The following is a 15,439-nucleotide window of genomic DNA, read 5'->3' as shown; positions in this document are numbered from 1 at the left end:
TCATATAGACTTGATGCTTACTCTCTGTGTGTGTGTGTGTGTGTGTGTGTGTGTGTGTGTACTCTCATGTACATTTCCTAACACGGTAGGGTGTTTTTGCTAATTACCCCTGCTGTAACATCTCCAAAGCTAACCTCTCTCTCTCCTTCCTTCTGTACTCCTCCAGCAGTTCTGGGTTTCTGTAGAATTTTTCCCTGAACTTTGTCACCCTGGCCTTTGCTAAAGCTTTTTTTTTTTCTCACTTGCTGACTGTCTACAATGAAACAAATCATAAAGCAAAATATCAACATTTAGGAAATTTTAAATTAATATTAAATTCATGAGAGATATTTAAAAGTTATACACAATATGCTTAAATTCTCATTCCCATTATATAAGTTCTCTTTACCACAACTGGCCTTAAAAGGGTTGAGGGTGTATGAGCATGGTGTTGCCGAGGATGAGGTGCCTCAGGATGTTTTGCTAACAATAGAGAAGCCATGATGGCTTTACAATTTTTTTCTCAATGCATATAATTAGACCTCAAATAAAGTACATTTTCATAAAAAAAAAATTGTAAATCTAAAAAATTTCCAAAATTTTCAAATGTAGAAAACTTACTGTTTCGGTAATGATCAAAATGTCATGTTAACATTCTGACAATAGAATATTTAACATTTAACTGGAGAGATATAAAGAGATGATCTTACCTGGTCACCATCTTGAAGTAACTGTCCCATGTGCTCCATCACTCATAATCAAACTTTATTTCCATTCTGTATGTGTGTTTAAACAGTCCTCAAAAAGTGTTGTGGAGGATGAGAACATCAGGCATGGACACATCATTTTCCCACTTTTTTTCATTATTATTATACATGAATATTCAGTAAATAATTTTTCTGTCATTTAGAATAATTTAGTAGAACTTCCATTAATTTTTTTTTTCTATTTTTTTTATATTAATTTGTTTAAATTAAAACATAACACACATTCAGACACAGCCGGACGCGTTGCAGTAATGAGAATTTCAGCAGAAAATGCAGTAAAATAGAAAAATAATTCATTCTCATGTTGAAATTACACATTGTGCAAGGTAGAGAACAGTACTGTCTTTATTCTGATGCTTTTTTATATTACTAAATTACACATTTTATATTCAAAATCATTAGTGCCATGGTGTTTCAGTGGTTTCGTGAGAATCACCGAAGTATTTGACCCCTTTGCAAAACATGACTTAATACTTGGTGGCAAAACCCTTGTTGGCAATCACAGACGTCAGACGTTTCTTGTAGTTGGAATATCTGTGTATATTGTATCTAGGTATGCATGTATGAATATGTGAATGTTTGTTTATGAATACTTTGTTAAATGTATTTAACAAAGTCACTCACTCATAACTAAAATATTTGTAATGTAATGTGATTCATCTACTATGGGCAGTGGTGGCTCAAGTGGTTAAGGTTCTGGGTCGTTGACCGGAAGATCATTGGTTCAAGCCCCAGCACCGCCAAGTTGCCACTGTTGGGCCCTTGAGCAAGGCCCTTAACCCTCTCTGCTCCAGGGGCACTGTATCATGGCTGACCCTGTGCTCTGACCCCAACCTCCAAGGATGGGATATGCGAAGAAAGAATTTCACTGTGCTGTAATGTGTATGTGACAAATAAAGGCTGTTTCATTTCATTTCATTTCATCTACCCACACAGAATAAGTGAAGCTACTACTGTTTAAAACCTTATGAAAACCATTGTTTTTAGGGAATGCAGATGATTACTGCATGGTGTGTTCCTCACTCGAATATGATGCCAACAAGAGCATGATTGAAATGGTAAAGTATAACAAACGTGTTCTGCATGATCAATTTACTCCTAAACGTGTTATAGTTAACCCTAACCCGGAGTTTCAGTGATCATGAGAATGGCGAGGAATCAGCCCAGAATTACACTGGAGGATTTTGTCAATGATCTCAAGGCAGCTGGGACCACAGTCACCAAGAAAACAATTGGTAACACACTACGCCGTGAAAGACTGAAATCCAGTAGTGCCCGCAAGGTCCCCCTGCTAAAGAAAGCACATGTACAGGCTCATCTGAAGTTTGCCAGTGAACATCTGAATGATTCAGAGGAGAACTGGGTGAAAGTGTTGTGGTCAAATGAGACCAAAATCCAGCTCTTTGGCATCAACTCAACTCGCCGTGTTTTTGGAGGAGGAGGAATGCTGCCTATGACCCCGAGTACACCATCCCCAGGTGACAGGACAACTGCACCGCATCAAAGGGACGATGGACGGAGCCATGTACCGTTAAATCTTGGATGAGAACCTCCTTCCCTCAGCCAGGGCATTGAAAATGGGTCATGGATGGATATTCCAGCCTGACAATGACCCAAAACACACGGCCAAGGCAAAAAAGGAGTGGTTCAAAAAGAAGCACATTAAGGTCCTGTAGTGGCCTAGCCAGTCTCTAGACCTTAATCCCATAGAAAATCTGTGGAGGGAGCTGAAGGGTCAGCCAACCTTAATGACTTGGAGAGGATCTGTAAAGAGGAGTGGGCCCAAATTCCTTGAGATGTGAGATGTGTGCAAACCTGGTGGCCAACTACAAGAAATGTCTGATGTCTGTGATTGCCAACAAGGGTTTGCCACCGAGTACTAAGTCATGTTTTGCAAAGGGGTCAAATACTTATTTCACTCAATAAAATGCAAATCAATGTAGAATTTTTTTGAAATGTGTTTTTCTGGATTTTTTTTGTTGTTATTCTGCCTCTCACTGTTCAGATAAACCTACCATTAAAATTACAGACTGATCATTTCGTTTGTCAGTGGGCAAACGTACAAAATCAGCAGGGGATCAAATAATTTTTCCCTAACTGTATCTCATAGCTAGCTCATAGCCTATAGCTAGTAGCCTAGGACTAATAACCAAGACATCCATTGCTAGCTCATAGCCTATAGCTAGTAGCCTATGACTAATAACCAAGCCATATCATAGTTAGCTCATAGCTAACTATAGCTAGTAGGTTGGCATGGGTGCTTGTGTGGTGTGGTCACTTGCCCATTACAGGAGAGGCCACTTTGCGCTACTAGACACGAGCAGAATAATAAAAGGGGGTCTCATTCATTAAATCGCCAGCATGCCAAGCTATAGCCAAGCCATCTCATTGCTAGCTCATAGCCTATAGTTATTAGCCTATGACTAATAACCAAGCCATCTCATTGCTAGCTCATAGCCTATAGCCGTCTCATTGCTAGCTCATAGCCTATAGTTAGTAGCCTATGACTAATAGCCTATAGCCATCTCATTGCTAGCTCATAGCATATAGCTAGTAGCCTATGATCTCATAGCCTATAGCTAGTAGCCTATGACTAATAACCAAGCCATGTCATTGCTAGCTCACAGCCTATAGCCGTCTCATTGCTAGCTCATAGCCTGTAGTTATTAGCTGATGACTAATAACCAAGCCATGTCATTACTAGCTCACAGCCTACAGCCGTCTCATAGCCTATAGTTATTAGCCTGTGACTAATAACCAAGCCATGTCATTGCTAGCTCATAGCTAGTAGTAGTTAGTTAATAGTAGTTAGTTAGTAGTAATATTACTAGTAATAGTTAGTTAATAGTAACTAGGTCATAGTCTATAGCTAATATTCTATGACTAATAACCAAGCCATGTCATTGCTAGTTCACAGCCTATAGCCATCTCATTGCTAGCTCACAACCGATTATTAATAGTCTATGACTAATAACCAAGCCATCTCATTGCTAGGTCAGAGCCTATAGCTAGTCGGTTGGCATGGGTGCTTGTATGGTGCGTCACTTGCCCATTATAGGGAAGGCCACTTTGCGCTACCAGACACAAGCACAATAACACAAAGGAACCTCCCCTGTATTTATGGTACGAAAAAGACATCCACAACACGATGACGGTAGATTTACAAAAATACACACTTTTCTAAAAATACACTTTTTTTCCATCCTTTAAACATTTATACACAGACTACTAGACATGGCGAGGACTAGTATTTCATTATTTTCTAAAGGAATTTTAGAAAGGAACGAATTTGAAATGGCATTTTTATTCCAGTATACCATTGTGGGCGTGTCCCACTGCACCTACGGCAGTGGTACAGTAGTACAAGGGCTTGTTGATTGCGCTCTTCTCAGCTTTCTGTGTTCAGCAATGCGCTCTGTACATTTTAGCCGTCATTGACAGTGTGAGGCTGCGTGAATGGCGATTCCCATTGTCCAAGCAAACGGTTTCTTTTCGTCTCCTGTGTAATGAGTGGCAGTATCCATCGACTTCTGGGACTGAAATATTGGGCTACTTTTCCTGCCGAAAGCCCGGTGAGTGTGTAGCATGTTGACTTTTAGCTCACTACTTGTAGCTGTGGCTAATATGGTAAGATGAAATGACACCATACTTGATATTGTTGTCTAGATACTTTTCATAAAAACCAGTCGGGGGTTTGTGAGAATGGTGTCTAATGTTTACATGCTTTGGTGTCTTTTTGTATCATTGCAGATAAATAAATGACATGTTTTATCTGCTAATCGCGCTAGCAGCTAATGCTAATCGCTAGCTTGGTCTGTGCCATTACTAATCCTAGAATCGGCACAAATAAGTGATGTTGAGATTGAAAAAGAAATGGTTTTCATATAAACCCTGTTATTTCCTGCTTAAAAGCCTATTCTGGTCAACAAGACACAATTACTGTGTATAAAACGTAGAAATTCATAGTCAGTTCTAGTTAAAGATGTTCTAAAGCTAGAAAGGTTAAAAGTGGATGTTAAATAATTCAATAAGGTGTGTTGCTGCTAAAAACATGATCATTAATCATAACCTCAAAAGCTGACTAAACTAAAACAGTGATAAAATGTCTATTAAAAATGTAAAGCAGCTAAGAGAAAATATGCCTCCTTTCAGAATAAAAGCTTACCTTACCCAATAACTTGTACTAAGAATTCATTATAATGATGATGATTAGACGATAGAAAGTCTATTTTATTTTATTGACTGAAACGTTCTGTTGGTGTTGACTTGATAGTTTAGTGTTTATCTTGATGTGCGGTTTGTGGACAGTCCAGATTTCAGGGTGCAGCTAAATATTTTTATTTGTTTTACTTTTAGGTACGGATGGACGGACAAGCAGAGAGTTGAGCTTCTCTATATGACTACAAGAAAAGACACAACAACAAAGTCAACAACAAGAAGATGACAAAAACCTTCTCTCTGTGTGGAAAAGACGTAATCCTCAAGAAACCACCTGTGATGGACTTCAAAACTCGATGGCCTGCCCTGTTTGAGCTTTCCCAGGTATGCTGAACATAGGGCTGGGCGATACAGCAAAAAAAAAAAAAAAAAAAGATCACGATATAATGTTTCGTATCATTCGGTATTGATAATTATTGAATATTTTTTAACAATCCATTTATAAATGAAGACCAGTAGAATAAATGTTTGAATTTAACCACTTTATTTTAATTTACCAACATGACTAAGGCAACTAGTTTTAATAGTCAAAAACAAAAAAATGTAAAGAAAAATATCTTGTCTCTTGTGTCTTATAATAAAATAAAAATAAGTGTTAAAGAGACGCTTAAAGTGAATAAATAAAATGTTACAAAGTGTGTGCAATGGTAAACGCTGAACAATCAAAGCAAACCTTGAGGTAGATCAACATCTGTAAGATGTCGATAATAACGACGCACAGTAAACCATTCAAGTAGAGGAACCAACCATCATTATTCACATTTACATTGCAACATTACACATTGTGAGCAAGAAAGACAAGTTGGTTTACTCTCTCTGGTTTTAATGCTGCCTGAGTACATGTGACTACATTACCCCCTATGCTAAAAATTCTGTCTGAGGGGGTGCTGGTGGCTGGGATGCACAGGTATTTTTTTGCAAGCTTGCTTACTCTTGAGAAGTTGCGCTCATGTAGCCTCCACCACTCCAGTGGTTCAGACTCACTGTCAGCGTCAGGGGACGTCAAGTTGCTTTCCAGCTCACTCTGTAGTCTTTGTCTTTCAGTGAGAGGTAAATGACTAATCAGTGACTCTAGATCACACGTCTCCAACCATCACCTGCACAGTTTAACGCATTTCCTGTTTCTCTTGGTGATCATGTTACAGTTTGTTTGTTTTTTACAGTCACTGTAACTGATGTCATTTTTCAAGTGTGTGGATACAATGCACATAAACCTCAGATCGTTTGTTCACTGAACGTAAATCACCTGTTTAATATGACATCACATGACTTATCACCATTTGAGTCTCACTATTTCAACACACGATTCATGCATTAAATCTGAGTCTATTAATTTCATTACAATGGTCTGTCATTTGGTACATCTGCTCAAAACCTGTTGCATTAATATTAGGGCTGTCAATCGATTAAAATATTTAATCGCGATTAATGGCATGATTGTCATGAGTTAACTCGCGATTAATCACAACGTAATAGCACATTTTTATCCATTCTAAATGTACCTTAAATTAGTACTTTTTTAGTTTTTAATACTCTAATCAACATGGGCATGGACAAATATTGAAATGTATGTTGTTTATTATTAGTGAAACCATATTCAACATAGAGCATGAAGACTAGACATGTTTCAAAGGCCTCAACCTGAGCCTGTTACTATCAGCGGGGACTGTGTGGAGTTTGTCAAGACCTACAAGTACCTTGGAGTACAGCTGGATGAAAGAATGGACTGGACTGCCAACACAGACGCTCTGTGTAGGAAAGGACAGAGCCGGCTGTACTTCCTAAGAAGGCTGGCTTCCTTTAACATCTGCAAAAAGCTACTGCAGATGTTCTATCAGACTGTTGTGGTGAGTGCCCTCTTGTATGCGGCAGTGTGCAGGGGAGGCAGCATAAAGAAGAAGGACGCCTCACGTCTGGACAAGCTGGTGAGGAAGGCGGGCTCGATTGTAGGCTCAGAACTGGACAGCCTGACATCAGTGGCAGAGAGGAGGGCACTGAGCAGGCTCCTGTCCGTCATGGACAATCCACTGCATCCACTGTACAACATCATCCCCATGCCATGCGACTCTTTAATTCAACGCGGTGTGGGAGAAGTCAGTGCTGACACTACTCTTCTCTCTGTACTGGACTGTACAATAAAACACACATTACACACAATACACTCCGGTTTATACAGAACTCTCAATACACTGAGATTTGCACAGAACTCATAAACACGCAGGTTTTGCACATCGAATAGGTCTGTAACCTTAAACACTTGTTTTGCACATTACTTATCTTGTTTTTCATCTCATTCTCCATATTTATTCCTAAATCTCTGTATTTAGTATTTTTCTGGTATATTTTCTTATATTGTTATATTCTGCTATATTTTGTAATATTTTATATTTTGTTATTTGATATTTTTGTTATATTTTATATATTTGTTGTTATATTTTGTACCCTAATTTGGGTATTTTGTATTTTTGTTGTATTCCTTCCTATTTTATCTATTACCTGTGTTTGTGGATACTGCTGGAAACTGAATTCCCCTTTGGGATGAATAAAGTATCTATCTATCTATCTATCTATCTATCTATCTATCTATCTATCTATCTATCTATCTATCTATCTATCTTCCTATCTATCTATCTATCTATCTATCTATCTATCTATCTATCTATCTATCTATCTATCTATCATACAGAGCATAAAGGACATAGATATGTTTTTCAAATAACTTGTTCATGACTATTAAAAACATGAAGAAAAGAACATAGAAAGAACACAGGTTCACATTCCGTCTCTGCTGAAAAGAGTCTAGTGTTGTCTGCCTTTGGCGAGGGGCAGGAGAGCTCTCTGCATCAGCTGTGTGCTTTGCCATCAAGTGATATTTTAAACTCGACGTGCTGCGGTGATAACTTCATTCACATTGACAATAAATGCAGACTTTTGTCTTGTTGACAGGAACCATCAGACATTATTTCATATATAAAGAAGACGTTTTTCTTTCTCAATTTCGGTTTGCTGCTGCATCTCCCATTTCCCAAACTACGGGCAAGGCCGAGGGTCAAACAGAAAATGTGCGCTGTGTTAATCACGCGTTTATAAAATTAGTGCCGTTAAAATGAATTTGCGTTAACGCGTTAATTTTGACAGCCCTAATTAATATATTACAGTTTTATAGAAACTGACAACATTCCATGTTTAGATCAAGAAAGTTTCAGGATAACGAGACCCAGTGATACCAATTACTTAACTTGTAGTATAACTCATAGGACTACTTCATCTGTGGATGTTTTCTTTTATACTTTATGAGTTTCAAGAAGTGTTATAAAGAAAATGTAAGGAAAAAATAACAACCGAAGCTGTGGCCTAAGAAAATAATAAGTGCACTGTTTGCATGACAAAACAATAGTTTAAATCAGAGTGAATGCTGGAGAGGGTGTTAGAGTCTGTTCACTTCAAGATGCCTGTTGTGGAAAATTTTCCATCATTGTAATCAGTAATTCTCGTACCAAAATGTCTTTAGAGGCTGTTGGAGCTGCAGGCTGACAAAAATCATCACAAATTCATCTCCCATGACGAGGCGGCTTTAACCAAGACACACAGGAGAGGTCAAAATTTTATTGTCCACCAGATAACCATCCAAGAATGTGAACAATGTGCGGCAAACACCTGCATGTGTGCGTCTGTATCAGAAGATGGTGTGGTGTGATGCAGACCTGTGTTTCAGGTGAGAAACACTGCACTAACCCTTGACTGTACTGCTGTGTGTGTTCTCTCTACTAATCATTGTATAGAGATGTATTTCTGTGTAGTAACATTAAGCAGAACACTAGTGCTGTTAACTATCTATCTGTCTATCTGTCTGTCTGTCTGTCTGTCTATCTGATCAAACTCAATTAAATGATGTTACACGGATTAAGTTGTTACGTCGCTCAAGCAGAATATCATTGTAATATGACTTATTGCCTGTATCTATCAAAAATATTAAACTAGAGAGAGAGAGAGACCGACAATTTTGATTCTCGTGAGCATCCTAGTATAATATTTTTGTGTCTCTGAGGACATTATGGAACCCGTGTCTGTCAGTCACAAAGTAAAGCTCACTTTTATTTGATGTTAAATCTTAAGAGACCACATGCCTCTTAAGCCCAAAACTTGATTTTGTTAAAGAAAAAAAATCGAATTCTAAAAAATGTCACTTGTGCCAAATTGAATTGCACAGTCCTGTTATACAATAGCTGTAATGTCTTGTTATTGCACGAGTCATACTTTATAGAGCTCAGCCTCAAGTCACGTGCTTTTCAAAAGTTTACGTAACCACATACACACTCGTTTATCCGGCGCCCCACACACACACACGAACGAAATACAGTTTTGATTTGATTTTTAAATAAATAAAGTTAGCCAGAGAAGAATGCTACTTTAACATGTTAACAATAATTATGTATTTTAATAAGGAAATAAAATCATTTAGTCATACTATTACTCAATGAGTCATATCATTTATTTTAAGTTATTTTAAACTATTTCGTGCTGTGTGTGTGTGTGTGTGCGCGCAAGCTGGGGAACAAGTCTGTTTCGGGTGGGGAAGAAAGAAAAAAAATGGGGAAGAAGAGCAAGGAAGAAAAGGAAGAAAGCAAAGGAGAGACAGAATGACACGTGTGATTTATATGCGCCTGTTTTGTACTTTTTTTTTTTTTTTTTTTTTTTAAATGTGCTTTAAAAAATCACAAATAATTCAAGTCCCCCTCCCATCCACACCGACCCGGTTTGAATCCCACCTCAGACAAGGATTAAATTAATTAATATCATTTAATTCAGTTTAGAAATGGCAACTGTTATTCTACAGAAACCTTCCTGCTGTCAAAATGAGTCATGTTCTAACTCCTGTGTAGTTAGTTGGCTTTGATTATTTAATTGTCTGTAAAATATGGCTCCTCACTACGACCTTCTGTTAGAAATATTGTCTTTTTTTTTTTAAACATAGATAAAAATAATACAGCACAGACCATAACAATATACATAAGTGATAAATTATTATAAAATACTAACAAAGAATAGAAATCTATAAACAAAAAACTACCAATATTTATATTATTAAATATATATGTTAAAGCACACACCTAGATAAACTTATAAATAATGATAAAACAAAGTATACATTCAAATCAAGTCCAGAAGCTTTTATTGTCCTTTTGACCACATATAGCTGATGCAGTATACAGTGAAATGAGACCACGTTACTCCAGAACCCTGGTGCTACATAAACAACATAACAACATAAAGATTTAAAAGACTGGATGACTACTGATAATTTTCTATTATTAAATTCTGATAAAACAGAGATATTACTTATTGGTCCAAAAACCAGCACACACAAGTTCTCACAATTCAGCTCATATTATGAACAGCAGCTATGCTAATTACTTTCCACTTTCCTTCTTCTACCACCCATCCAGAGGCATCCAGAGATTGTGCCAGCTCCATTGGCATCCAGAGATAGACCAGCTCCAGCCGGGTTTGGTTTTGTGAGGACTGGGGTATTCAAAGCAACACTGCCAACCCGATGTGGACAACAATCTCTTTATTAATTTACACAACACTGTACACATGCTGTATCTGCATCACACAATTGACTATACATGAATGCAGGAAGGACATTGTTCATATCACACTCTCCGGTGTCACCCAAATGAGGATGGGTTCCCTTTTGAGTCTGGTTCCTCTCAAGGTTTCTTCCACATACCATCTAAGGGAGTTTTTCCTTGCCACAGTCGCCTCAGACTTGCTCACTTGGGATAACATCTAGGACTGTTTGTCTGTTTCTTGTTTCTTATGTAAAGCTGTTTTGAGACAATGCTCTTTGTTAAAAGCACTATACAAATAAAATTGAATTGAATAAGAATCTTGATGCACTCTGCCTTACTGAAACCTGGCTTAGACCAAATGACCACATTGGTCTGAATGAGTCTACTCCGTCAGGATATTCCTATAAGCATGAGCCCCGTCAGACTGGTGGTGGAGGTGGTGTTGCAACTATCTATAACAATTCTCTTACTGTTACTCAGAAAACTCAAGAGTTACAGTCACGTGGGGAGGGGGGACTCACTGATTGAGAGTGGGCTTATTACCCAAATGTAAACAAAATCTAGTTTAAAAAGATCAGTTTTATTTTAATTATAGACTTTTAAATTGTTGCTTGAATTTTGAAATGAGATTTGTCTTACACCATGTCCTAACTACACGCAACGTGATGCAGAGACACGCGGTGAAATGTATCTTTTCCATGTTAATCAGTTTTAGAAAACGGCTGACGGCTGACAGCTCCTATACAGAGATCTCAATGAAAGTTCTGCGCATTAATAATATTAATCATTAAGAATGGATGAGGAGAGACTGATTATAAACGTTTAATAGCAGAAAAATATAATAAATCCCTCAAGTTTTATAAGGAAAGCCATAAGAAGTGGAGGGGTGTATCTCTCTATGCCTGTGCGCTCTTGTATGTAAGTATGTGTGTGCGGACTGGGATCTCTTCAGCTGCAGTATGAGAAAGCACACAAACAGAGAAAAACTATTATGATTGGCGGTGTTTTATGATTGATCGTGTTTAGTATGGACACAAATTTCCTATTGCTGGAATCATATCACATCGCATCTAGTTAGACTGATTACCTTGTGTACCACTAAAAGACACAAAACATTAATAATAATAAACAAATATATATATGTGTGTGTGTGTGATGTATTTATAAAGCATTGAAAATGAGGATTTTCTTTTATATATATATATATATATATATATATATATATATATATATATATATATATATATATATATATATATATATAATTATATATAACAAATAAATGTTTTTTTTTAAAAACAATACCAAAATAAAGAAAATCCACATTTGTTCAATGCTTTATCAATTCAGTTTATTTATCTAACATTTAATGAAAGTGAAGTCAACTGAGCGTTATTGTCATTCTGCTCATGTAGGAACATACAGTGGAACAAAATGTTGTACAGGGGTTGGACAATGAAACTGAAACACTGGCCAATTTAGTGTTGGAGGTTTCATGGCTAAATTTGACCAGCCTGGTGGCCAATCTTCATTGATTGCACATTCCACCAGTAAGAGCAGAGTGTGAAGGTTTAATTAGCAGAGTAATAGCACAGTTTTGCAATGCACACATTATGGGTGACATATCAGAGTTCAAAAGAGGACAAATTGTTGGTGCACGTCTCGCTGGCGCATCTGTGACTAAGACAGCAAGTCTTTGTGATGTATCAAGAGCCACGGTATCCAGGGTAATGTCAGCATACCACCAAGAAGGACGAACCACATCCAACAGGAGTAACTGTGGACGCAAGAGGAAGCTGTCTGAAAGGGATGTCCGGGTGCTAACCCGGATTGTATCCAAAAAACATAAAACCACAGCTGCCCAACTCACTGCAGAATTAAATGTGCACCTCAACTCTCCTGTTTCCACCAAAACTGTCCGTCGGGAGCTCCACAGGGTCAATGTACATGGCCAGGCTGCTATAGTCAAACCTTTGGTCACTCATGCCAATGCCAAACGTCGGTTTCAATGGTGCCAGCAGCGAAAATCTTGGGCTGTGGACAATGTGAAACATGTATTGTTCTCTGATGAGTCCACCTTCACTGTCTTTCCCACATCCGGGAGAGTTACGGTGTGGAGAAGCCCCAAAGAAGCGTACCACCCAGACTGTTGCATGCCCAGAGTGAAGCATGGGGGTGGATCAGTGATGGTTTGGGCTGCAATATCATGGCATTCCCTAGGCACAATACTTGTGCTAGATGGGTGCCTCACTACCAAGGACTACCGAACCATTCTGGAGGACCATGTGCACCCAATGGTGTATCAGGATGATAATGCACCAATACACACAGCAAGACTGGTGACAGAGTGGTTTGATGAACATGAAAGTTGAACATCTCCCATGGCCTGCACAGTCACCAGATCTAAATATTATTGAGCCACTTTGGGGTGTTTTGGAGGAGCGAGTCAGGAAACGTTTTCCTCCACCAGCATCACGTAGTGACCTGGCCACTATTCTGCAAGAAGAATGGCTCAAAATCCCTCTGGCCACTGTGCAGGACTTGTATCTGTCATTCCCAAGATGAATTGATGCAGTATTGGCCGCAAAAGGAGGCCCTACACCATACTAATGAATTATTGTGGTCTAAAACCAGGCGTTTCAGTTTCATTGTCCAACTCCTGTATCTCTAAGGCTCTAAGGACCAAATTACACAACAGAAAATACTTTTTATTGTATACAGCTAACAAAGTATATAGCAAACGATTACATAAAGTAAAAAAAAATAGTATAACATTTTAAGACAATAGTCTGATCCTCACAGCACTCCTAGACCTCAACCACTGTACATAGTGGCATGACAACAGGAACTTTTTCTGTTGTTTTGCTTAAATGCACAGTGGATGTATTTAACACACATCTTCCAGCAATTCGCTCAACAGGGGGAAATGATGCTGGGTATCATATGTTTTTCCTCCATAAAAATGACTGTCTGGATGGGGATGAGGCCAGGAGACTTGTGCAATGACATGTTTAAATTATTACCTTTTGACACAAAATGTACAACAATAAACCTCTTGATAATAGCCGGCTGTGGTTCTGCTACAGGGTCAGTGGTGGGTTACCCTTTTGCATGTCTTGGCAAAACAGTCAATCTCAGTTATACAATTTTCAGGGTACATTTGATGTTACATGGTCAACATCGCATTTCTGTCATCCTCATCCAAGATTGTTTGCTGGAATGGAGACAGAGGCTCCACTGTACAGTTTTTTTGTTTGTTTGTTTGTTTGTTTTTTACACAACAGTGTTGCTTTACTTTGCAATGCGAGAAACAAGTACATAAATAAAGACACAGGGAGAGTGAAATAAAATAAAAAGAATTAAATAAATTAAAATGAAAACACATTATGGAGCTAGGGCTTCTGATTTAAATCATATTCTTCTATTATGGAGAGAAGATTAATGCCATTCTTGTTTTTCATATTACCAAGGGTTTTAGTGTAAGAAACAAAATCATTATGAAATGCACAGAACCTGGGTTTCACTTTTATGAATTTTGAGTTGTGTATGAAACATTTCCCCAGCATAAGTATATTATTAACCAGATAATCATCATTCTTATTGCTCATAACCAGCCCATAGATAATGTCCTGTAAGGAAAAGTACTCAAGTACTTTTGAGCAAAGCCAACCGCAAACATCCAGCCACAACGCACCAACATGTACACAAAGAAAAAATAAATGCTCAGTGGTTTCAGAATCATCAGAAAATACACATGAATTGGTTACAATTCCAAATCTTTCCTGGAATTCCAATTCCTGGTCACTTCGCATGTGACGAGCCTCGGCCAATCAGGTGCTAGGTCACGGTGACGCGGTATGTTCCTCCGATCACAGACAAGGAAACGAGACAAAGCGTGAAACTAAAACATTCAAACAGAGATGTTACTCTTTCCTGGAATTCGCTTACCGTTTTCATTTTTACCCCCGCGCTTTATATTTACCCCCGCTCTTTATATTTTCTTCACTATTTACAATGGCTAGCCAAGGAACTGAAGAGGAAGAGGCGGCTGCATAATCCTAAAATCGCGGTAAGTCTAAATTCTTCTAACGACATAACCCATGCTTTCATCTGGCAGAACCAGTGTAAGTTTTGTAACAAAGCATTTTTACTTGTATTTTGTAGGAGGCAGTCCGTCCGCTACAGAACTCACAGAACTGAGGAAACTGTAGGCGCTATGACCCGGAGCAGGGGTACGGATGAAAGATATGAGCTAACATGCACTCTGTTGTTTCAGAAGCAAATAAACACGTTGTTTTAACTCTGTACTTTTTGCCTCCACAGATTAAACTCGCCATATAATGAGACGGTCACCTCATTTTAGTGGAGCACTGTCCATAAACCCGGAATTGTGCGATGAAGGCCTGGATAAAAACGACTTTGTTGGTAAGTAATTTTCACTGTGTTGTTGTTGTTGTTGTTGTTAGATTCAAGAAGCTTTATTGTCATTTCAACCACATATATCTGATGCAGTACATAGTGAAATGAAACAACGTTTCTCCAGGACCTGGTGCTACAGAAACATACAACATGGAGTTCAAACACAAGAACAACACAGAGCTAGGACCGAAAGTTCCTCCAAGCCACATAAAGTGTTATTATATTTTGTTGTCACCATGTTGTTGTTCTTAATTCTGTTTTTGTTATTTATCTGTGTAGTTATGTTTGGTTGGTTGTAGTTTTTATAAAACCTATTCATTTTTTTCTGGTTGCCTGTAAGACATACTACGAGACCGTGCGTAGAAATTTCCGGTCCAGCCAGCCAGAGCTAGCAAATATGGCTACAGCTAATGAGACCTCAGCCCGGAGTCGCCGGAGGAGGAAGAGGGTAAGACAGATTAGAATTAAATTTGTTTTAGT

Source organism: Hemibagrus wyckioides, linkage group LG26, assembly GCF_019097595.1.
Source record: "Hemibagrus wyckioides isolate EC202008001 linkage group LG26, SWU_Hwy_1.0, whole genome shotgun sequence".
Lineage (NCBI taxonomy): Eukaryota > Metazoa > Chordata > Actinopteri > Siluriformes > Bagridae > Hemibagrus > Hemibagrus wyckioides.
Note: the sequence above shows the minus strand (reverse complement) of the source record.